General features: G+C 36.5%; 1 protein-coding gene across 3 annotated transcripts in view; it reads right to left on the minus strand.

The window, feature by feature from the left end:
• CNTN1 (contactin 1) overlaps positions 1-21,990 on the minus strand; it is a 357,489-nt gene extending 335,499 nt beyond the window's left edge. For 2 of the 3 annotated variants that reach the window (XM_004765541.3, XM_004765542.3), the window contains exon 1: positions 21,820-21,988. The gene's annotated coding sequence lies outside the window, so the exon portion shown is untranslated. Of the gene's footprint in view, positions 1-21,819 lie in introns of all 3 variants that reach the window. The other variant, XM_004765543.3, reaches the window with a different exon arrangement.
• Between the last annotated feature and the right edge of the window lie 2,570 nt (positions 21,991-24,560).

Consider the following 24,560-nt stretch of genomic DNA (forward strand, 5'->3'; position numbering starts at 1 on the left):
GGCTCTCTGCTCAGCGGGGAGCCTGCTTCCCTCTCTCTCTCTCTGCCAGCCTCTCTACCTACCTGTGATCTCTCTCTGTCAAATAAATAAATAAAATCCTAAAAAAAAAAAAGTTGGAATATTAAGCTATTAAAGTAATGTAGAAGAATTACCTTTTTAAAGATTTTATTTATTTATTTGATGGAAAGAGAGATACAAGTAGGCAGAGTGGCAGACAGAGAGGGAGGGGGAAGCAGGCTCCCTGTTGAGCAGAGAGCCCCGTGTGGGGCTCGATCCCAGAACCCTGAGACCATGACCTGAGCCAAAGCAGAGGCTTCACCCATTGAGCCACCCAGGCACCCAAGAATTACCTTTTAGTAATATTTTACTTGCACAGTTCCAACTATGTTGAAAATTCCTATGAGGTACGTACTAATTATATATAGTGTGAAAACTTCCATATGATTAAGATCAATGCCTTATAGGTAACTTGTAATGAATGTTTGTCGATCTGATTAGAGAAAAAATATTTAGGAACTAATAGGAACCAGTGTCATTGGAAATAATCTGGGAATCATTTATAGAAGCCTTAAGCTTCAAATGAATAAATATAGAGACAAGGTGGCACTATTTATAATAAATAGCATTAACAAAGACGCCAAAGCAATAGTGTGGGTGGTTTATTAAAGAATAGCAAGGAAGTTTCTTTTTAGGGAGTAGTAACTATTATTGTTGAATAGGTCATACATATATATACCTGTTACCTTGAAAAGACCTTTGGAGAATTTGGTCCTTAAATTTGTAATTTAAATAAGCAGACGACAATTTTTTTCTGACATACTTTTTGATTTTTTTTTGTTGTTGTTTATTAGCTGAAACTTATTTAAATTCATGTGGTACACATTTTTCTAAAGAGCCCTTCCAGTCAGTGGAGAATATTCAAACAGGTTATTTCTGCATCAGTGGTCCTGGTACATCCATAGTATATGGACATTGGGTCATACAGAGCAGTATTTGATCTAGTTCAGCCCCCTCCTAGCCACTGATCACAGGTTATTTGATTCCCATGTTCCTCATCTGCAAAGGAGGTAATAATAATATGTAAAGCACAGAGATGTTTTGACAATTAAGACAGGTAATTCTTTTTTTTTTTTTTTGACAAGTAATTCATTTAATGGCATAAAGCAAAAATGCAATAAGTCATAACCCCCATTCTAATTTTTGAAATGGTGCCAATAATACAGAACTGTTTTAAATTGTTTCTTCCCTGTGATTGAATATGAAATAGATTGTGGAGAGAAGCAGTGTTCAGGAAAAATGGAATTTAGTGAGCTTATGAAACCACAAAGTGGAGATAGCCAGTGCATTTTTGACAAGATCTGCCTAATATATAGGTCAAATTGAAGGTAATGATTTAGAAGTTAGCATATAGATAGCAATCAAAACCATCACTGGATATAATACCTCATAGTAAGTGTATTTAAATTGAGGTAATGCGTTTAGGGCAAAAGCCTCAGGAACTCTGAGGCTTAAAAGCAAGGTAAAGGAAGAAAAGACTACAAAGTTTACAAAGGTTTCTGAGGCTTAAAAGAAAAACCAGATGGTGGTTTCATGGAAACCCCAAGGAACTGAGATACATCAATCAGCTATTGACCAATAATGCTGCAAAACAAACACTCCAAAATTATAACGAGATGTTTTTTTCTTGCTCACGGGTCCACAACTTGACTGAGCCAGATGCTTTAGGATGCAAGGGTGACTGCACTTCGCTCCAAGCTTTGTAGTAACTCCATGTCTGCTCACATGTTTCCACATCCACTTAGAACAAGCAGGTTCTCAGCATTTGCGCTTCTCACAGCAGACTGCAGGGTGTAAGAACTAAGCCAAACTACAGATGCATAAGGTCGGCTTAGTTCATACCCACTACTATTCCACTGCACAGAGAAGGTCACCCCATTGAGCACATCAACTGTTGTGACCCTAAGCTCTATCAACAATGGGAATGGAGAAAAAAAATGAAAAAAAAATTTAAGATTTATTTATTTGTCAGAGAGATTGGGAGAGAGAGCCCAAGCAGGGGGAGCTGCAGGCAGAGGGAATGAGAGAAGTAGGCTCCCGCTGACTCCATCCCAGGATGCCCTGTGCCGAAGGCAGACTCTTAATCAACTAAGCCACCCTGGTGCCCTTGTAACCCTTTTTTAAACCTCTGAGAGTGATCTTTTCTTTTTCCTAATTCCAATACCTCTACTTATTAAGTACTGGCTCTCGATTTTCCACAACATGAGAAAAAAAATTGCTCTCATCTTTATATGCTTATGAAATTCCATTCTTTCCTTCTCAACTCCCTAATTTTTCCCCATGTTCAATCTTTTCAGTTATGTTTTTCTACTAACTTTCCTAGCTATGTTTTTATTTTCATTTTTTCGTTTTTCTTATTTTAGAATTACTAGTCTGTAGTTTCTAAATATATGACCTAAGCTATAGTAACATTCTCCTTCCATTTTTAATTCATTGTAATGTAATAGGAAAGCCAATTTCTGCCTACATGTTTTTTCTTTTTAGGTTCTGGATTCCATCCTCCCACATTTTTAGGGTCATCATTATATCCATTATTACCTCTTTCTTGATCTTCAACCTTGACTTCTCTGCTGGCTTCCCAGCATCAGCATTTAAGCATGTTTACTTCTCTTTCATCTTAGAAATGATACAGACAAAATTAAACAGAATCCTTCATTGAACTCCTGCCCCCCCCAAGCTACTGCAGTCATTTTTCCCTTTTCTTTCCCACAGACAAATTTCTGTGAACTTTCATCTATGTTCACTTTACTATTCTTCATCTTCAGTTTATTCTTTAACCTCTGAAACCTGTTTCTTATACCAAACATTTCAGTAAAACCGCAATTCACAAGGTTACCCAAATACCTCTTCATTCCTAAATCCTATGGGTACCTTTCAAATATCACCTACTTGACCCTTTAACAGAAAGTACACTGCTGAATTTTCCTTCTTGCTTAAGATCTTTTGGTAGTTTGGATTTATTGTTAAGAAACTGTCATTTTTTGGGGATGCCTGGGTGGCTCAGTTGGCTCAGTGTAAAGCATTCCACTATACACTGATATTTTTAGTAACATATGTTTTAGTGTCATCTTCCAGAATATGTTCCAGAGGAGTTGTGGAGGAAAGCTGGGTTTAAAATTCAAAAACAGAAATAACTAGGTTATGTGTGAATTACACTAAGAAACCTAAAAAGATAAATAAAATGGTTTCTGAGTCCAGCAAGATTGTCTCTTTACCTACATATTAGCAAAAACCTAAAAGAAATTCCTTTGTTCTTCAGTTTTCTTTTCAAAAATAGAAGGCAGTATGAATAAACATGATTTGTTGTAACATTTGCAGCATTGTTTCTTGGTTGGTTTTTAAGAAGTGTTTTATCAACAAGCAGTCATAGTCATATCTACCACCTTAAATCAGACAACTTTCAGTGGAAATTTTCTAGTATTTATCAGAAACCAATAATTAATGGAAAATGTGAATAGAAAATCTTAGTGATATAATTCTGATTTCTAAAATAAAATCACTGGGGTCCTGGGTGGCTCAGTGAGTTAAGCCTCTGCCTTCAGCTCAAGTCATGATCTCAGGGTCCTGGGATCAAGCCCTGCATCGGGCTCTCTGCTCAGCGGGGAGCCTGCTTCCCTCTGTCTCTCTCTCTGCCTACCTCTCTGCCTACTTGTGATCTTGTCTGTCAAATAAATAAATAAAATCTTAAAAAAATAATGAAATAAAAGCATAACCAAAAGTAATATGCCATTATTTCTCTCAAATATAAAGCCAGGGGCACCAGTGTGGTTCAGTTGGTTAAGCATCAGCCTTTGGCTTGAGTCATGATCCCAGGGTGGTAGGATGGAATACTGCATTGAGCTCCCTCCTCTGCAGGGAGTCTGCTTCTTGTTCTCCCTCTGCCACTCCCCCTCTTCCTGTGCTCTTTTGCTTTCTCTCTCTCTCTCTGTCAAATAAATGGATAAATCTTATTTTTAAAAAATCAAATATGAAACCAAAGAAATGGAAGAAAAACATAAACTTCAAATTAAACTCAAAATCCTACTACATAATACAATTTACACTGGAGAAAGGCACTCAGGAATAAAAAGTCACTGGGAAAGTTATTATAAAATAATGCATCAGTTTTATTAATATTTATATAAGAATTAGAGCAAGTGATCTTTGCTCTGAGTTTGTAAATAAATTATTCATGGTTCCCAACCACCTTGAGAATTTGGCAAGCTACAAAATCTTATTGTAATAATCTTAGCAACCCAGAAACTATCCCTTCAAAGGTCACCCAGGAAACTGAAGATTCCAAAATATCATTCCTTCTTTATATTTCTTTCTCTTCCTCTTCCAATAAAACACTTTTTTGGTGGAAAAAAACCCATCAGCCATGATTGATCATTAAAAAAAAAAAAGGTATGGCCCAACACAACAGAAGACCCAAAAATTATTTTATGCACTGAAATAGGTTAGTATTTAACATGAAGGAAAGGAAGCCCTGACTGAGTAGTGATGTTCATGATAAGTCCTCTTTTGATAACAATGAAAAGAAATAATAGAAAAGAAAGAGGAAGAGGAGAAAAGCAGTGAACAAAATGATAAAAAGAAATAATGGGATCCTTAATCCCTAAGATATTTAAAAGCAAACCTTTGAGGTTTAGTCTAGGCTGCTCTGTGCTCTGTGCTCTGTGTGCGTGTGTGTGTGTGTGTGTGTGTGTGTGTGTGTGTATATGTATGCATTTTTGGGATATGAGCACTGGCTTCATCTAGGTTGACTGAAATTTTCACTTTTCAAATGCAGTCTGAGGAGTAACAGATGTGCTGTTAGAAATGCTGACCTCCAGGGATCCCTGGGTGGCTCATTCAGTTAAGCATCTGCTTTCAGCTCAGGCCACGATCCAGGGTCCTAGGTTCGAGTCCTACTGGGGCTCCATGCTCAGTGGGGAGCCTGCTTCTCCCTCTCACTCTGCAGCTCCCCCTGCTTGTGCTCACTCCCTCAGTCTTTCTCTCTGTCAAATAAATAAAATCTTTAAAAAATTATAATGTTTCTAAAATATTTTATTAGTTTACTAAAATAAAAAAGACATATATGGCCTGTTGAGTAACCCTAAATGTGAGGCACTGTTCTAGGTACTGTAAATTCAAAACAAAACAAAACCTGAGAAGACATGTATAATTTAGTAAAGAAAGGCAGACATGGATACAAGTATGGATAATGAGGGGCCTCTGGCAGAAGTCTGTAAGGGTGCACTGGAGACATAAACAAGAAAGGTGCTGATCTAGCTGGGAGAAGTTAGGCTAGGAGAAGCTGCCTGAATGAGGAGGCATAGAGTAATCTGAAAGATGATGGGAGGCTTGCTAGATACAAACTGAGACACAAGAAACACCGCCTACCTTGGTTAAGCACCAAAGATACTTAAAAAAAAAAAAAAGAAAAAGATGTTGTTTTTACTCAGAATTCTGCCTGAAGTCCATTATTAAGAAATGTTAAAGAAAAGTATGATCTGCGGGGCGCCTGGGTGGCTCAGTGGGTTAAAGCCTCTGACTTCAGCTCAGGCCCAGAGTCCTGGGATTGAGCCCTGCATCAGGCTCTCTGCTCTGCTCTGCAGGGAACCTGATTCCCCGCCCCCCCGCCGCCCCCCAGCCCTCCCCCCACCCCCCGCCTGCCTCTCTGCCTACTTGTGATCTCTGTCTGTCAAATAAATAAAATCTTTTTTTTTAAAAAAAAGTATGATCTGGTATAAATAAAATAATTCTCCGTTACTATCCACCATCCACAGCACTTGCCCCATCTCAAATATAAGCCAGTTTAGGGTAAATAAACAGATAAGCATATGACAGTTGAACAGAAGGGCCATGACAATAATGAAGCAGAAATAATAAATCAAGACTCAAATAGCAGTATCAAATCAAAAAACCATTGTAAGCAATTGTGAAGGAAAGTATTCTCCGGATGAAACAAAATCCTCTTGGGGAAAAGCTTCTTTAAATTTTAATCCTCTAATGAATCAACTTATTTGCAATCACTTGCTTTGAAAAGTACATTAGATAATTTTTGGACATTCAGAAAGTGCCCAGTCTTGCCAATATATCCCAGAATAACTCTTACCTGAACATTACAGCATTAAAAGGAGACAGAGAGTAAAGAAACAAATAAGAAATTATGTACAATTATGAAACATCACTTATTTATTGTGACTTCTCAGTATAAAATTTTAGCAGGTTATCCAAAAATATAAGAATTTTTATTACAAGTATAAGCTTTTCACGTGCCAAGGAGTCATTCTTCAAGCACATTGTACTCTAACTAATAAAATTATTTAGGTCAGTACTAATGGCAATTTTTCCTCCTTACAACTAGCCATTTTACCACAGTAAAAATAAATAAGGAAAAAATCTGCAGTCTACTGAGATCAAACATAGGAAAAAGAAAAAACCCTGTTTCAAATATCTCTAAACATCTCATTACTACTAGACGTCTTTCTTTAGTGATTTAGTCATGTTATAAATGATTATTTTATATCCCCACATAACAAATATAATTGTATGCAAACCAAAAACTGATGTGTTTATGAAATACGCAGGGTGGTGTTTTGGTGTTCTCAGTCATGGCTGGGGATGAAACCTAAAGTTCTATACACCTGTGGACGTCTGCGACTTTTAAAAACACAGGTATTTCTTAGCAGAAATGTAGCTCTCAAAGAGGCTACAAAAAAAATTAAGATGAAAATATATGACTCAGTGCCTTTATTAAATTTTTTCCTTAATTATCCAAAGGGAGTTTTTATAACATTCTAATAAGATGAAGTAAAAATGATATTATTATTACAAATAATAATTAAAATAATCTCTTATTAAAAGAGATGATTTAGAGAGTATAGGCCTGCCAATTTTGGAGCAAGACTTCTTATTAAGAATTGATATGCTGTGGACGCCTGGGTGGCTCAGTCGGTTAAGCTGCTACCTTCGACTCAGGTAATAATCCCAGGGTCCTGGGATCGAGTCCTGCATTGGGCTCCCAGCTAAGCATGGAGCCTGCTTCTCTCTTCACCTCTGCCTATCTCTCTGCTTACCTGTGATCCCTCTCTCTCTCTCTGACAAATAAATAAATAAATAAAATCTTAAAAAAAAAAAAATTGATACGCTGCTTCAAATCTAGAGTAAGTTTCCAACATTTTTGAAATCACGAAGTCCCCTAACAAATAATACCTTTCTTTTAATTCATTAACTCCTCAAAAAACATTTTAAGGGGGGCCTAGGTGGCTCTGTTGTTAAGCATCTGCCTTCGGCTTGGGTCATGATCCCAGGGTCCTGGGACTGAGCCTCACATTGGGCTCTCTGCTCAGTGGGAAGCCTGCTTCTCCCTCTCCCACTCCCCTTGCTTTTGTTCCCTCTCTCGGTGTATCTCTCTCTGCCAAAAAAATAAATAAAATTTTAAGAAAATAAAACAAAACAAATTTTGAGATATCAGATCACTGCCTTGCTTGGAACCATAGCTCCCAGGCTAAGATACAAAGAATTTTCTTTAAAAGAACTTTCTTGATCTACTATTTTCTCCTCTTCAACCATATATTTTACTACTTTATAGTTTACGCTCTTTCATATATTATATTTCTTTCAGTTATTTGAATCAGTCATGCTCTGCTAAATGTCCCTGACATAGACATTCACCTAACACATTGATTCTCCTTGTATTAAAGCACTCATCACAGTTTGGGGTTATCTTTTTATCTATTTTTCCCACTTAGCTTAGAAGCCTCTGACGGCAGGGAAAAGTCTGACTTTTTTTACTGCTACTCTATTTCTAAGCCCCAATGCAATGTCTACCTCACAGTGGATCTGTATTTCTGAGCATTCTTGTGTGCCCTCTCTCTGTCTCTCCACCTCTCTCTCTTTCCCTCCCTCCTCTTACAAATACAATGTACATCAAACGATGAAGAAAAAGTATTACTCACATTATTTCTTTCAGGACCTACTTTGTAGATTATTCATGGGAAACAGATCATTTGCCACATTTGAAAACTGACATTTTGGGGCACCTGGGTGGCTCAGTTGGTTAAACATCTGCCTTCGGCTCGGGTCATGGTCCCAGGGTCCTGGGATCAAGCCCCACATCAGGCTCTCTGCTCAATAGGGAGACTGCTTCGCCCTCTCTCACTCCCTGCTTGTGCCCCCTCTCTCTCTTTGTGGAAAAAATCTTTAAAAAAACAAAAGAAAGAAAGAAAGAGAGAGAGAAAGAAAGAAAGAAAGAAAGAAAGAAAGAGAGAAAGAAAGAAAGAAAGAAAACTGACGTTTTTGTTTTCCTTGAATAACAAGCACCTTTGAGAGGGTCATAAATAGTTATGTGAAAGAGAAGAGGCACCTGCCTAAGCCAATCACCTAAATCAAACCTAGAAAACACTCAGCCAGAAAATACAGCAAACTTACTTTCCTATCTACTTTCTCTGCTTTAGAAAACAAAGCCACACAGAGTTATAGAAGTTGAGTAGATTTCCCCAAGAATTCGTATCTAGTAAGTGCCAGAACATTGATTTAAATCTACGTCTATTGAATAGCTAGTATTATACTCTTTCCTACATGAGCAAACTGAAAGTTTATGACCCTAAAATGACAATGATAGTGGGGGAGTTTCTTAGTACTTGAATTTTATCAAAACAACTTAGGATCCATTTTAACGAAATATTTTACAATTTCAACAATAATTAAAATATTTTATGTATAAAATAACAAAACTTGATCTACAGCAAAAAAGTATGATGTCATCAGCACATAATTATATTTCATTAATACTATTTCTTACGTTTAAGCTTAATTTGGCAAGACAACATCTTTCAAGTGTTTGAAAAATTGACAATTTTTTAAAAAGATTTTATTTATTTATTTGACAGAGATCACAAGCAGGCAGAGAGGCAGGCAGAGAGAGAGGGAGGAAGCAGGCTCCCTGCAGAGCAGAGCAGAGAGCCCAGTGCGGGGCTCAATCCCAGGACCCTGGGATCATGACCTGAGTCCAAGGCAGAGGCCTAACCCACTGAGCCACCCAGGTGCCCCGAAAAATTGACAATATTAAGCACCGAGAGAATGTGCAAAAGTAAACTTTCTTTTTTTTTTTTTTTTAAGATTTTAGTATTAGAGAAAGAGAGAGATACAGTGGTGGAGGGATGGAGGAATAGGGAGAAACAGACTCCCCACAGGGAGAAGGGAGCAGGGAGCCCAACATGGGGCTTGATCCCAGCACCCCTGAGATCGTGACCCAAGCCGAAGTCAGATGCTAAACCAACTGAACCACCCAGGCGCCTCTAAAAGCAAATATTCTTATTCATGTTAATAGGATTATAGATTACTGCAATCTCTTGGAAGAACCATTTGGAAATACCGATAATCTGTAAAGTACGTTCCTTTTGACAGCTATTTCATTCTAGAAATGTATTTTAGAGAAATATTTCCAGAAATGTGCAAAAGTACATGTAGAACAGTGTTGTGCATTTTTAAAAAGATTTTATTTATTTTTTTGACAGAGAGAGAGACAGCGAGAGAGAGAGAGAGAGCGTACACAAGCAGTGGGAGCAGCAGAGGGAGAGGGAGAAGTAGGCTCCCCACTGATCAAGGAGCCCAATGCAGGGCTCAGTCCCAGGACCCTGAGATCATGACCTGAGCTGAAGGCAGTTGCTTAACTGACTGAGCCATCCTGGCATCCCAATGATGTGCATTCTTAAAAAAAAATTGGAAATAACCCAAAGATCCAATGATGGGACATAAATAAATTAGGTTCCATTGCAAAGGGATACTTGGCAAATGCTTAAAAGAATATGTGAGGACTATAATGTGTGGAAAGCTGGCCAAGATTGAAAAAAAGTAACAGAACATTACATATAGTATACATCATACTATATTTTGATGGTAATAATAATAAATTTAAAACTATAGCCTTTGGGAGCACCTGGGTGGCTCTGCTGGTTAAGCAACTGCCTTCAGCTCAGGTCATGATTCTGAAGTCCCGGGATTCAGGCCTGCATGGGGCTCCCAGCTCCATGGGGAGTCTACTTCTCCCTCTGACCTTCTCCCATCTCATGCTCTCTCTCGCAAATAAATAAATAAATGAATAAATAGTTTTTTAAAGATCTGTGTTTAAAAAACAAAAAAACTATAGCCTTTGGGCACCTGGGTAGCTCAGTTGGTTAAGTGCCTGCCTTTGGCTCAGGTCATGATCCTGGAATCCCAGGATCAAGTCCCACATCAGGTCGTACTCAGCAGGGAGTCTGCTTCTTCCTCTCTGCTCTTCCCCCTACCTCATGTTCTCTCTCACTCACTCACTCTCTCTCTGTCAAGTAAACTAATAATCTTTAAAATAAATAAATAGGGGAGCCTGGGTGGCTCTGTGGATTAAGCCTTTGCCTTGGACTCAGGTCATGATCTTCGGGTCCGGGGATCGAGCCCCCATCAGGTTCTCTGCTCAACAGGGAGCCTGCTTCCCCCCCCCCCTCTCTGCCTGCCTTTCTGCCTACTTGTGATCTCTGTCTCTGTCAAATAAATAAAATCTTAAAAAATAAATAAATAAAACAAAATAAATAAAATTAATAAAACTACATGCATAAAAATATTTTAAAAATATATATAAAAAGTCAGTAATAGCTGTTGTTGAATTTAAATGAATGAAGTTATTAAAATTTTTCTAGCTATTAAAAATAGTATGAGATTATTTTGAAAAATATTATTGAATATCTTTGAAAATTTAGATGAATAAGTCCTAGAAAAAATAACACACCAAAAAAGATTAAGTAATAATCAAGAAAAATAAATGTATAATTCATAAGATGATTATTTCACTTAAAATTGTGCCACAAAAAAAAAATGACCAAATGGCTTTACTGGTAAATTCTATAAAATATTTAAGAAAGAAATTAACACAGGGAGGCTTGGGTGGTTCAGTTGGTTAAGCAGCTGCCTTCCACTCGGGTCATAATCCCAGGTCCTGGGATCAAGTCCCACATCAGGCTCCTTGCTCAGCAGGGAGCCTGCTTCTCCCTCTGCCTCTGCCTGCCACACTGCCTGCTTGTGCTCTCTCTCTGGCAAATAAATAAATTTTAAAAATAAAATAAAATAAATTTTAAAAAGAATGAAATTAACATAACCATCCAGACTCTTACCAAAATAGAGTCAATCTATTCCAAATCATTTTAGGAGTTTAACCAACATAAACCTAACAACAAAATGTGACCAAATAAAATTACAAAAGTTGAAAAAATAGTTAAAAAAATCCTAAATAAAACATTATCAACCCCAACCTGTAATATACACAATGAGTAATAGGCAGATCATGAGCAAGTTAAATTTATTCCAGAAATTTATTCCAGGTTTAACATCTGAGAATCAATCAGTGTTATCCATTGCATTAATCTAGCATAAGAGAAAAATCATATGGTCATCTAAATAAGTTTAAAATTATTAATATATGAAACAAACAGAAATAGGAGGGCATTTCCTTAACCCAATAAAAGTTATCTACGAAATGGTGAAGTATGGAGAGATTTTCTTATGAGATCAAAGAATGAGAAAAAAAATGTGAGTTATCACCACTTTTACTCAACATTGCACAAGAGATCCTAGCCAACACAAAAAGGTAAAATTTTAATAAGTTATAAAGTATGGATAAGAAGAAATAAGCTCATTATTCTCTAGATACAACTGAGTGTCTAGAAAATTAAAAGGAATCAACAGAAAAATTAATACTGGTTTGTGAGCTTTATAAGTCTATAAAAGGTCAACATAAAATTGACTATACACTTTTTATTATTAAAAAACCATTAGAAAATGAAATTTAGAAATTAGAGTGCTTATGATGGCATAAAAAAATCAAATACTTGGAATAAATAGAGCAAAAGATGTGCAAGATTTTCACACTGAAAACTTTAGGCATCATTTAAAGAAATTTTAAAAGATCTAGAAAAAGTGATACATATTTAGGCCATGATCATAAATGAAAAGACTCAATTTTTTTTAACGTGTCAATTACACTCAAATTGACTTCTAGATTAAATGTCATTCTAATCAAATTCCAACAAGGATTTTATAGTACTAACAAGCAGATTGCAGATGTATCTAGCAAGGCAAAGAGTCATTAGCAGTCAAGACAAACTTACTCAAAGAATAACCAAGCTGGAGGAGCTACTCTAGCAAATACTAAAACATATTTTAAATCCACAGTAATTAAGACTGTGTCTATGGGCATAATAATAGACAAATAACCCAGTGGAATGGAATAGAAAGTCCAAGAACAAATCTTCCCATACATGGAACACTTGATTTACGACAAACACTTGATTTACTGCCAAACAGTGGGGAAAGGAGAGCCTTTTCAATAAATGTCTCTGGATGAATTTTTTATCCATAAAAGTAAGAAAGCAAGCCACACACAAAAATCAATTCCAGATGAAATGTAAAACAGTATAGTGTCTTGAACACAATACCAAAAAAATTTCCATAACTTGTAGTAAGGAAAGATTTATTAAACAAGACAAAAAAAAAATACTAACTCTAGACTACGTCAAAACTGAGAACATCCATTAACAAAACATAGCATGAAAAGAATGGCAAAGCAAATCATAGAGTGGGAGAAGATACTGGCAAATATTTTCTAAGGGCTCAAATTCAGAATATATAAGGAACTTCCTCTGACTCAAGAAGGAAAAGACAGATAATTCAGTAGCAAAATGGACAAAGCTTCAGAATAACACTTCAAAACAACATATTCAAATGGCCAAAACATATAAAGGTGTTCAACGTCTAACTAATAAAAAAAAACCGCACATTAAAACCATACTTAGATACCCATCTCCACTAGATAGTTTAGGTTAAAAACACTATTAATACCAAGAGTTGGCAAGCTAAGCAGCAACTTGAAATCTCATACACCATGGGCTGGACTGGAAATTGGCTCAACCACTTGGGAAAAGCAAACAATACCTACTAAGTATTGGCTTATGACTTACGACTCAGCAATTTTAATCTTACCTCAATTTTAGCAAAAATGGATACACATACATGTACTATAAAAGACACAGACAATGACAAATGTTCATAGGAGAACTATTGGTAATAACAAAACTGGAAACTACCTAGATGCCCAACAAGTGGAATAGATATATATATTGGAATATTCATACAAAATTCTATAGAGGAATAAAAATGAACTCTATACGCAAGAACATAGATATTTCGATCCAAAAGCTGAGAAAAATAAGTTGCATGCAAAAAAAAAGTGCATAATATATGATTCCATTTATATTAATTTCAAATACAGGCAAAACTATTCAATGGTCTTAAAGTCAGAATAATTGCTACCTTTGGGAAAGAGCAAGGTGGTAGTGATTGGGAGGGGCCAGAAGAGGAGTTCTTGGGTACAGACAAGTTCTTTCTCCTGAACTGAGTGTTTATTCCATGGGTATAAGTACTTTGTTAAAGTTCAATGAACTGACACTTTTCTATGCACTTTTCTGGATTTCTGTTACTTTTTAATTAAAAAGAGAAAAAATAAAGGCAGTACAATATTTTACTGAAAGCAGATGCCTTACTTTCATCCCCATTCAACTTGTACATAAATCAAAATTCAAAAATCATTTTTTTTGGAAAAACTCAGTAATGTTCTAGTACCAAAAGAGTTGTTATGATCTCTAAATATATGCAGACAAGAAGAAAAATACAGTCAATCAGACAGTAGATATTTTTAAAGATTTTTAATTAAGGGGCTCCTAGATAGCTTAGCCAGTTAAGTGTCTGCCTTCAGCTCAGGCCATGACCCCAGAGCCTTGGGACCCAGTCCCCCATCAGGCTCCCTGCTCACAAGGGGGTCTGCTTCTCCCTCTTCCCGTGACCCTCCCCCTCTGTTCTTGCTCTGTCTCTTGATTTATCTCTCAAATAAATAAATAAAATCTTCAAAATTTTTTCAATTAAAATACAATATTATATTTAATATATAAAAATATTATAAAATGGGAATTTTTATCTGATATAAACTTCTGTTATATTAAATAAGTTGAATCCCAAACTGGAATATTATAAATGTTATTTATAATATTTTAGCTGGCAATCTTGTCTGTTAACTTTCAGTACTTACATGGTACTTTCAGTAACCATGACAATTAAATACTATAAGATTAGATGTCTTAAGATAGAATTACTGTTTATGATTTGTGGTGTCAGGAAGCAAAATTAGGGCAGAAAGGCAAAAAAATTTCTGATGCTCATTCCAAGGTAAAATAATGAATTTTTAAATAGTACACTGCAATTGTTTAATTCATGTTTGGGAAACTGCCCCATGTAAATCACTGTAGTAGAAGACCACTTCATTTATAAGATATCCATAAATAAAACATGTATAAATTTAAAATGTTTTGATCTCTTGTATGGATACTAAGTTTATTTGGGATAGATACCAGTCACCAAAAAGAAGAAAATTTAAAGTGTGATTCACAGAAAACTAAAACTGGATGTCATATAAAGGCATTAAGCCTGATAACTTAGGTTCACGAGTAAGATAACCTGCAGATAAATTCTAGCTTCTGTAATCATTAGCTTTTTAACAGCTCTACTTTTTCTCACCTGTAAAATAGTAAAAAATCATAAATAAAATCACTTGCTGGATTTGGTTAAATTATGGATATCATATCAAACACATTTAAAACAATGCCCAATACACAGTGAATACTCAATAAATGGTTGTTGTCAATAATTGAGAATATAGATATAAGACAGAGGAGAAATTATAGTTAACATATTGTTTTCAGTATTTTTAATATTCAAACTAGGCCAGATCAGTGCTATAGGTAAGTATCCATCTATTTTTCATAACTGTCTTCTTAAACATTATTTCTGAAAAAATATTTGACTCCTCAGAAACCCTTAAGACTGTACAGACAATATACTAAACCAAGCTGGAAAGGTAAATATTGTCTACTTAATTAAGACAATATTGGAAAGTACTTTAATAATTCTAGTAAAAACACGAGTGAAAGAGTATTATACTTGTTGCTAGAAATTTTAAAAAATACACTCTGAAGTAATAAAGGTTATAACATGTACTCATACACACATACACACATATATAGTGTAAATAATGAAAAGCAATATTTTAAAATGTTTAACACAATATTGCTATCACTGGGTTTCATCTTAGATAATTAAAAAAACAAAGTAAAAATTACATGTAGGTACTAGTGCAATGAATTTTTACTGGATTGTTCAGGAGTCTCAGTAGATTATCAAGACCAATGTCCTTGACCTGGACAGAATGGTGGCTGGCTAAGATGTTTTGGCTAAGCCTAACACACAAACGTGCAACTGTAACTAAGATTACCTTACTTCTTATCCAGATTTGCCACTAACATGATTTCAGGCAAACTATTTATTTCTGAGCTTGTTTCCTTATCTCTAGATGTGGATAATCATGCTTTCTATCTAACTTTTATGATTGATGCAGAGAATCAAACACAGTTATGCATGTAACCATGTTTTGTAAATTTCTGGAGATCACACCAATGGAAGATCTCTTATTAAATGAAGAAAAGAGAGATGAATTTTGTCAATATTAATTCCAACACAGCTAAATGTATATATGTGCATTATCCTGAAACTATACACTTCTTACTTTTTCTAAAATGTAAAAATATTTAAAAGGGAGTTGCCTAATGGTCTAGCATTGGGAATTATTCAATGTCTTAGCTATAAATTTTCATTAAAAATTGCTTATTAACGGACTCTCTTCTATGAATCTCATATAAACCAATAGAATCAGGAAGTTAATTCTTAAAAAATAAAGTGAAAATTGACATGGCTTCTAGTTTCTATTTGCTTGTTTCCAAGGTAGAGATATAAATCCTTTATTCCTTGAAATTTGAAAAAAAAAGTTTAATTTTAATCTTTCTTTATTCATTTCTTCCAAAAATATTTATTAATTATCAGCTATATGTCAGAGCCTTCACTGGACACAAGAGGAAAAAGGTTTCTATCCTGATGGGTTTTCAGTGGGTATAACAGACAAGTATACAATTAGTTACAATTTAGTATAGTATGTGTTATGGATGGGATACCTATGTATTGTTATGGAAGCACTAAATAAGGACTCCAAACTCAGCCTTCAAGTTTAGGGAAGTCCTCCTAGAGAATGTGGCAGTTCACCTGAGCCTTGAAGACATTACGCAAACTCAGTTATATTGCAGAAAGGAGAAAGGTCATTTATGGCAGGGAAGAGAATATGGAGGGGAAGTGAAGTTCGGGGGAAAAAGGAGAGAAAACATGATATATTAGGAGAAATGCAAACAATTCTGTGTGATTGGTATTATGGGAGACTGGAAATATAAGAGACTACAGCAATAAAAAATGGAGTTAGAGAATTAATCATGGACCATTTAATACAGAACTTTAGGTGAAATGCAAAGAACTCCAGGCATCTTATTTTTAGTAGAGGACACACTAGATGACATTGGTTTTAGAGAGAGAACTTTGATTACGGTGTGGAGAATGTGCTTGAGAAGAAGAATGTAAGAGGGCGACTGATGTAAGGACTCTTAACTCTGAATATCCTCATTTCCTACATGAGAAACAAAGACTTAAAGAGATTAGGTAACTTGCCAAATATCAGGGTTTGTAACTGTGATCTGGATTTCCTGCAAAGCTCTTCATAACTCTTATCACATGTGTTCTTTAAGGACCAAGGAAACTGCTTCCCATAAAAGAAATGAATGTGGCTAACCCTCAGTATTAGAGACTAGTAACAAATAAAACTGTGTAGGAAAAGCAACAACAGTCAGGTCCACATCATCAAAATCAAGTACAGGGGTGAACAATTACCCAGTGAATTAAGGACCATCTGGATAATCCCAGCCAAAGCAGATTTAGTGCCGGAGTCATTCAGATAATCGTGCAAACAATGCGTGTTGCTCTGGCTGAGTAACCTGGTCATTAATATCTTCCATAGTATGTTTTGCCCTGTGGCACTTTTGAAATGGACAATAGTAGCTCAGAAAGAATTAAGATACTATTCACTTCATGGGAAAACCACGTAAATAATAATGGGATCCTAATAGACTGAGAGCGTATTTTATATGTCCCCAGGAGCCATTTCACACAGTGATATATACACAATATAGATAAGCCAAATTCCACTTCAAAGAATAAAAACAAGTTCAGCAATTGCACCCTCAAATATGTGTTTTTTATATTCAATTCTTTGTCAGGTGAAGAAAGTTTTCTGAGCATTAAAGCAATGAAAAATGTTACTACAAATAGACTTAATAGGTTAAGCTACAGCAAGGTTACGAATTTCTGTATGTCCAAAAAAATATTAAAAGATAAAAGACAAAAAAAGTGAAGAAAATTTTCACAGTATACAATGGATTTTTCTATTAAGTAAGTTAAGAAACCATAACTCAATAAAGATTCAAATGAAATCCACAAATTAAGAAATACAAAGAGCCAGTAAATATGAAAACATTTTTCAATATCATAAAAAACTCACAGAAACACAATCAAAAAAATAATCAGATACACAATTTCTATTATCAAAATAGTCCATTTTTAAACCACAATATCAAATATTGAGACTATTGCCCAATTGGTTTATACTGAGTATTAATTTGTGCCTAAACTTTTTGCTAGAGCAATTTGGAAACAAGCATTAGGAGTCTGAAAATACTTAAAGGTATGACCCAGTAATATCTATGAAGTTATTACAAGGAATTGGTTAGAAATGCAAAGACTAATGTATAATCATGTTCATTTCCATAAATGTGAAAAAACAGGAAACAATCTAAGGACTCTATCTATATGAGAGAATAGGTGGCAGCGGTAAAAAAAAATACATGGTTAGTAATAATATTAAATGCAATAATAAACTAATGTTTATGGCATGGTAAAAATTATCAAATCAAAGTGGGGGAAAGTGAAATGTAAAAATGAATATTCACTCTAATTTCAAATTTGCATGTTTAAAATACCTATGTATATTCATAGAAATAAAGTTGGGAGGTTGAGAGTGGATCTCTCTGAGTGGTGGAATTTTCTTTCACTTTCACCTTTTCTTGAAAGATCCCATATTTCCTTGTAATTATAAAAATATTATTTAAATATAATATTAAATGTATGTACTTCTGAATGCCATTTTATAGGTCATTCATACAGCCATCATGAAATAATGTTACCTATCTTCCTCCTGTTTCATTTCTAGTTATCTAACCAGTAAATTATATTCTCAGGATTTTAACCCAAGTGTTCTTGCTCCAAAGTTAGCACTGTGGATATGAAAATATGAAGTAAATCACAGTAAATGTTTTAAATAAAGAAAGAAAATTAAAAATGTATTATATCAATAGTATGTGGCATGTTAGATTAAAGCAGAAAGACCTACATTGGGAGATTTGAAAAACTGTCTACTGTACTAATCCAAGACATGCAATGACATATACACTTGTATTGGGGAAAACATATGATGAAAATTAGAGATCAGAATCAAAATGGATAATTTAATTACTGAATAGATGGTAGGTACTTGGAGATAGAAGTCTGGAAAAAAAAAATAATCACAAACCAGAAGCCTGGAAAACTGTTGTATTCTTTGCTAAAAGCCAGTATTGGGGCGGAGGGGAGTTTTTGCTATCTACTATTTCTAGCTATTACTTATAAGTAAGGAATACAACCAAGCCCTATTTAAATATGTTACGTGGATTATTTTATTTAATACTAAAAAAAAAAAAAAGAAAGAAAAAGAAAAAAACCACAAAAAGCTCTGAGGTAAGTGCTATTATAACCCCCAGCTGACTTACTGACATTCACTTACATGCATAATGATATATAGATATTAACACACGGAGGCTTCCTTCCAAAGCCTATGCTCTTAGCCACCAGGTTAGTAATTTGGAATGGCTAATAGAGGAAAGATTAGGAAAGACATGAAGAAGGAGAATTTTGTTTCCAATAGAATAAATTGCATCAATTGGAGGAATTCACTTGAAAACCTGAAGCAGGAAGAGGAGGTAAGAGGGAGGTGAAGAAAAGAAGTTTAGAAGAATTTAAGAGAAAAACTATAACATCAGATCATTTCAGTATCAAAAAGTAAAATCTCAAGGAGGAGATGGAGAATATGGAAAATGGCAGTTCAAAGGGAAAGAAAAATGAATAATACATCAATTTAAAAAAAAGCAATCATTGAACTTAAAGAAGAACTTACTGATGACGTAGAATGGGTTCTTTGTTATGATGTAAACCATAGTCAATTTATATAGAAATAGATGGTGATGGGAAATAGATAGATGTTGTTGTTTTCTTTTTAAATAAAGATATACATGACATGTTTTATATAGAAAAGTATAAATGGTCTATCATTCAACTTGGTCTCTAGTTGGTCTCAAGGGGCACAGATAAGAGACATACAGAATAACATGTACAGAGCCATAACCCCTACTGGAAAACTGAATCATTCTTTGAAAGGAAACAGAAACACCTTATGTCTTTTATTACTCCTCTTGGAGAAGTTATCTTGGAGAGGATAACAGATTCTTAAAGCCTATTGGAACTGTGTTCAGTGTGGTGGAGTATACAAAAATATAGGTCATGGTCTTTTTCTGCAAAGTGCTTCTTTGCCTAATTTAGAAGACAAATCAAGATATATATATATATATAATATATATATAAAATATATTTTATATATATTTGCTATATATATCAAATAAAGAAATAAGAATATATATGTATATAAATAAAGAAATAAGACTGAACATCTGAATGACTGGTATTGTTACTGGTGTAACATTGACCAAATTTTGTTATCAATATCAAAAATCACCGGAAGCTGAAGGATTCTATTTGAGGAGAAACTGCTACGTAATATAATTCATAGTAGCTTGTTGAAATATTAGGGTTGAAATAGTGGAATTTTAGAAGGCTTTAAGCAAATTTCTTGTACCCTCTAAATCTTAGTTTTTTTCATCTAAGAAAATGAAAAAGTTACCATCTGGATTAAATAACTTCAGGCAATAGGAAAAATAAATACACATACATCTATAAAAGATAGTCCATGTAATGCAAATATATAGGATATGAAAAAGCAGCACATATTTAAATATTGGGCCCACAAGTAAAATTTGTACAAAGAAATAGGTTAAAACTACCTTCAAAGGTTCTAAAAGTCTCTTAGTTTTACATCTTGCAAGGTGGGTGGACCCCCCCCATCTCCAAATGCTACTAGCTATAAGTTACAATAAATAAATTTACAACCCACCAACGAAGGTAGGGCATACACAAACCATTATGCTCTGATGACTTTAATAAAATATTCCCAATATGACATGCATTTATTTGCTATGTGTGTTACATTTCAGGCTGGGAATGTACATACATATATTGCAAAGCTGAAAAATTCGGGGAAATGGATGAAGATCAAATAACACTCTAAGAATGTACTCAAAATAATATCCAGAAATACCAATATTCATGTTCGTTACAGAGACATTATTCCATGCAGGGTTCCCTCAATCTGAACACATCTTCTCTGGCTTTTCCCCCAATGGAGAATTCGATTCCCTTTTGCCCCTCCCACTCAGTGCTTCCAGATTGCTTCAGAAGGCCCAGGCAGCCTGCTCAGCAGCAGGCAAACAGGGCTGGGTGTGCAGGAGCTATATATAGCTCCACCTTGGAGATGTGCACACACAAGCACACATACAAATGCCCATGCTGGATTTGGCATGAACAAATGAGAAAAGGTTTCAGCCTCCCCCTTTCCTTTTTCCTCATCACCCCAATTTTTCAATAATTTCCAAAGCAGGGTGTCTTCGGTTCCCTAGAGTGATGCAGTCTCTAATTTCTCTGCAATTCTTCTGCCTACTGCTTCCAGCAATGTGACTCCGGCAGGAAGCGGCATTGGGCCAACACCTACTACCCAGATGCGGTCACCCAGGGAGGGTGTCTTGCAGCCGCCGGGAGCCCATCCGGGCACAATTACTTGACTCTCTGGGAATCCCCGAGGATAAACCCGTTTTTTAAGAAACTAGGCGAAAAGGTGGTTCCCATTAGACAACACCAGGCTTAGGAGAGCAGAAGCGAAACCTTCCCTGCCTCTCCCCTCCTCCGTCTGCCGCAGATAGGGGAGAAGGGCCCAGGTCTTCTCAATGGAGACATAATTAATCTGTAAATGCCCTTAGAGTTGCGGGATTTCTTCCCCACCCCCCACTCCTGAAGGGAGCCAGTTCTTAACAGAAGAGCCAGGGAACAAACAAGTGCCTTCCTCCCCACGGCCCCGTCATTCCCAGTTTCTGCAGGGATGCGCTTGCTAGTCTAGACTCAAGGTACGAGGGTAAAGGAGTAGGTGCGGACAGGCGTGGGGAGGAGCAGAAGCTCCTCTCGGTTTAAGAAGACCTGCGGGTTCCCGGCTGCTGACATGTCTGCTCCCCCAGACCCTCCCCTGCGGGTGGACATGGCATTCCTTGGGCGCGTCACCGGCCGCGGCGGCCGAAGCCTCTGAGAGGAAAGTTGACGAGACACGGATGGAGGCTCGGTCCCTTCTCGTCGGGCACTGCCGACCTGCCCCGCCCGTCACCAGGGCTCCCGCACCCCTCCTTCCCAGCATCCAGACGACCTCTATCCCAGCCCTTCCAGCCGCACTTCGCGACGAGAGCTGCGGCGACCACATCAGATTTGGGGGTGACGAGGGCGGGGCGGGGCTGGGGGAAGGGGAAGGGAGGCAACAGTAGCATGAAAATACGCATGCTTTTTTTCTATCTGCAAAGAAGAAAAAGTCCTGCCCCCTACCTGTTCTCTGCTCCTGCTCCCCTCGGCGCGGCACAGCTGGACCATAACCTACAGGTTTCCCACTTCCGCTGCAAACACCTGGGAGCGCATCTCCACACCCGGTGCCCCTCCTAGCCTCGGCGGAGCCCTGCCTTGCTACTTGACAGCAGAAGCCGGGCCTTTTAGAGCGGTCATTGGGGCCGCGGGGAAAGGAGGCGGGCACCGGAGGGAAACCCGCGTCTCTCATTGGATAGGAGGAATGCCACTCTCACCCCAGACCAGGGCTCGCTGCGGACTGAGGTTTGCTGCTAAACCTAACCGCAAAGGGTCTCTGCAGTCCCTGGCACCAAACCCTCCTGCCACTGGATCAGGGACCCCTAAGAGGAGGGAAACCGGTTTGATGACTTGTCATCTGAGACCCCCAAGAGGGAGGGAAGGGCCGGGCATAACCAGACAAGCAGCACTTTCCAGAGCTTCCCTGAAGGGACCATCTGCTCTGGGAGATTGGACAGGAGAAAATATCAGGAGCAGTGCCTTGATAGAGAAGCACGAACTTCAGTACAGAACCGTTGAAGATACAGAAATACATACACTTAAGTGAAAAAAAGAATCACAAGAAATAAAAAAGACATGAGGATTTGGGTTGTTTCAAGTTTCCATTTTTGCCTAAATGTAGCATGCCAGTTTTCCTGTGGAGTAAAGGTTGAACTGTTTGTTCTGTGCTGCAGAGAAACTCCAAAATATCCCCTGGTAGGAACAGTGCCTTAAATGGGAAAGCTTTGCAGTAATAACCTCACCAGAAACAGTAAAGGAAGGAAAGTAAGGCCAGACTGCATAATGGACTTGCCTTGGAGGGTTCATTCGGTAGTAGAAGTCTTTAAATAATCACCACCAGACTACCTCGTGATCAGTTTCTTTGCTACTGATATCAGTTCCTCATTCCTTTTGTGCTCAGACTCTGAAGCTGCACAGGATGTATAAGTCAAGGTGATTCCTAAATGATCTCAAGCCTGCTTTTTAGGTGAAGGGGCCAAGGGTAAAACAACTTTGTTCCCATCTTTCAACTCTGCCATTTGTCCAGGTGGAATCAGGAAAGTACTTCTCAAATGGAGGAAAATGATAGAAAGATTACCAATAGAATTGGAGGAAGGGAAGTATCTTATTTTAGTGCCATATAAAGAAACAATATTCTCACTTGCAGGCTGCCCCGTTTCTGCAAATAGCCAAGTTCTTCATCCACCTAAATTAAGTAGTCATCTTAACCAGTTCTGAGTGTGACACAGGTCACTGGACGACTGTTGGAGAGATGGTATAGTTATTAAATGTTAAATAATTGTAGGCTCTTAACTTAGTGCTTATGGTTTTCATGACTCTTGGCCAGGCTCTTCATAAAATGTTCTCTTTATAAAACTAGATGATTCAAATTAATATATTTGGAATTAGGAATGGACCCTAAAGATAATTTACAGAGAACAATACATAGGGCTTCTATGCTGGAAACTCATTTAACCACTGAATGGGAATAACTAAAAATGTTATGGCAAGATTCAAAAGCAGAAATGTTTCTACATAAGGTGCCATTAGTCTTGTATCTCCATTCCAGGGACCCACACAAATTGTTCCACTGAACTGGACAAATCACACATTATTTAATGCATTTACTGAGCACTTACTCTGTGCCACAATCTGTGTTAGGTGCTAGGGAACTAAACAAGAATAAGACATAGAACGTGTTGAAGAGGGACCCAGGAAGCAATGAAGATAGTAAAATATTATAGTAAGGAATATGTATTTCCAATGTTAAAACATTTTTTGATTCCTAAATTTAAATTATTTTGAGTAACAATGAACTCTAGCAGACCCTCCCCTAGATTTAAGGAGTGAGAAGGTGAAGTAACAAGGAAAGGAACTGAAATTGAGGTTAGCACAAAAGTTGAAACTGGAAATGAAAAGAATACTAAAGAAATGTCTGCTATCCTCATTCTTTCATTCCTTTTTTCAGCAAAAATTGCTACTATAAATATAGTGATGAATAAGGTAGGCAAGCTCTCATGAAGCATATTTGTTTTTCAAACAGACAATGTTACTTTAGTTACTGATATAATAATAAAGTATATATATAATTAGATAATATTTACTGATATAATTATAGCTCTGCATGCTTGACTATGTGTGCGCATACATACACACATAATTTGAAAGGAGTATTATGATAATTATAATTTCTATCTGGGCATCAGTCACCTCACATATTTTCAGATAAAACAGACCATCTCTCCAGTTATTATCTCAGAGAGCAAAACCTGCACATCTGTTCCCAGAATACATATATTCTTATATATATGAGTGTATAAAAAGTATCTGCTACAGTGCATTTTACATTTTTCAAATCACTTTCAGATAAAATCCTCCCTTTTTTCTTAAGTAAGCAGGAGCATCATTATTAGCTCTATTTCACAATTGAAGAAATTGAAATAGCCAAAGAAATCTATTCCTTTGAAATTAAAGGTAATTAAAAAATAGTTATGTATATAACGGTTGGTGTATACGAGACATTCAGTACTTAAAGGTGAATATATGATTTATAAAATGTGAGAATTTCAAGAACTTTAGAAACTCTCAGTTTCCACTGAGAAAGAATCAATTATTATAATTTTATAAAAAGATTTTATTTATTTATTTGACAGACGGAGATCACAAGTAGGCAGAGAAGCAGGCAGAGAGAGAGGAGGAAGCAGGCTCCCTGCTGAGCAGATCCCAGG

Source organism: Mustela putorius, unplaced genomic scaffold (genome assembly GCF_011764305.1).
Source record: "Mustela putorius furo isolate JIRA1106 unplaced genomic scaffold, ASM1176430v1.1 tig00537227_pilon_pilon_pilon, whole genome shotgun sequence".
In the NCBI taxonomy this organism is placed as follows: domain Eukaryota; kingdom Metazoa; phylum Chordata; class Mammalia; order Carnivora; family Mustelidae; genus Mustela; species Mustela putorius.